At 39.5% G+C, this 1,861-nt stretch overlaps 1 pseudogene; it reads right to left on the bottom strand.

Moving 5' to 3' along the window:
• Positions 1-880: 880 nt before the first annotated feature.
• Positions 881-979, bottom strand: LOC132301848 (small nucleolar RNA R71; annotated as a pseudogene).
• Between the last annotated feature and the right edge of the window lie 882 nt (positions 980-1,861).

Genomic DNA, 1,861 nt, shown 5'->3' on the forward strand with positions numbered 1-1,861 from the left:
AGTCAAATCGTGAGCCCGCGTGGAGGCAATTTTACTTTTCTTTGCATGTTGTTTAAGCATGGGAGTATGGGAACAATGTATGTGGAGGAAGTTTATTCATTGTTGATTTGTTGTGAAGGTGAAGTGTTTTTCATTTTTGCTTGTTGTGTTGCATTGTGCATGCATGGTCGTAGGTCATTAAATCCCACTCTTGTCCCTTTAAATTTTCATCTTGAATCCATTGTTCAAAACCCTAGGGGAAGAGAAAGTTTTAGTCAATCCATTTCATCAATGGAAGGACACAATGAGGACCATGTGGAGGACCTTGGTTGCATAGACCAACAAGGTATCCTCCACCCCAATACGCATCATGATAACATGCAAGTATCATTGTACATGCCAAGGCCATTCATTCATCCACCACAACAACAAGGCCAAGTTCTATTGGGAATGCCAAGGCCAATTTATTCTCCACAACCTCCCATTATTCAAGGCAATCAACGTGCTCATGTTGCACCTCCAATTGTCAATCCTCCCCTTGCTTTAAGAGATCACTATGTGCATAATGAATACAATGCACCCACATGCATTCAATTGCCACCATTTAGAGCACATCACTATAAGATCAAGCCACAAACCATTCAAATGCTTCCTAACTACCATGAGCTTCTAAGTGAAGAACCTTACAAGCATGTGGATGAGTTTCTTGAAGTATGTCCACCATGAAATACACGGACATGCCGGAAGAGGTCTTAAGGCTTAAACTTTTTCCATTCACCCTAAAAGACAAGGCAAAATATTGGTTTAACAATCTTAGGCCTTTTTCAATAACTTCTTGGGCAGAAATACAACAAACGTTCTTGAAGAAGTACTATCCGGTTTCTAAGACCAATGCTATGCGAAGCTCAATTTGAGAGTTTTCACACGAGGATAGGGAAACATTCCATGAGGTATGGGAACACTTTAATGAATTGCTTAGGAAGTGTCCACATCATGACATGCCCAAATGGCAATTAGTTCAATATTTCTTTGAGAGCTTATCAGACAATCATAAGGGCATGGTTAATGCTTCCATGGGTGGCTCTTACATTAATAGGCATGAGGATGACGTGTGGTGTCTTTATGAAAGCATGAGTGAAAATTCTTTGCATCGAACTCTATCTTCTAAGAATGGTAGGAATTCTAGTGGAAGGAAGAATGTTGGCTTACATCAAGTCGACCATTCTAATGAAATAGCCGCCGAGATGAAATCCTTATCTCAAAGGTTTGATCAATTCTTGATCAACCAAAACTCGGCAAATCAAGTATCTTCCATTCCTAACCATTCACATCATGCATCTAATGAAACATGTATAACTTGTTCAAGTGTTTTACATTTTACTTCCAATTGTTCCTATAGACATGTGCAAAGTGAACATCATGAATAAGTCAATGCAACATTTGTTAATCAAGGGAACAATCCTTATGGCAATCATTATAATCCAAGTTGGAGGAACTATCCCAACTTTTCTTGGAAAAACCAAGGGGAAGGCTCAAACCCTCCCCAAGGCGATTTCCAAGGGAAATACATTCCACCTCCAATGCAAAGCCAGGGTTCCCAAGGATTTAGATCATATCAATCACAGGAAACCAATTCTCTAATTCTCATTTTCCTAATCAACCATCATATTCTCAAGGGAATTCTAGGAGTCCCGCATTTGAAGAAAAAGTTTTCACCGCTCTAGACACTTTAGAGGCTAACACTCAATTGCGTCATTCTCACTCTTAATCTATTGTAAAGCTAGAAACCCAAGTAGGGCAAATAACTAATACCTTAAATGCTAGAGAAAAAGGGAAAATGCCTTTGAATGCCCCACCAAAGCAACAATGTGTTGTGGAGACT

This window comes from Cornus florida, unplaced genomic scaffold, assembly GCF_030987335.1.
Source record: "Cornus florida cultivar Cherokee Brave unplaced genomic scaffold, ASM3098733v1 CherokeeBrave_3.0.0_Hap2_Chr03, whole genome shotgun sequence".
Lineage (NCBI taxonomy): Eukaryota > Viridiplantae > Streptophyta > Magnoliopsida > Cornales > Cornaceae > Cornus > Cornus florida.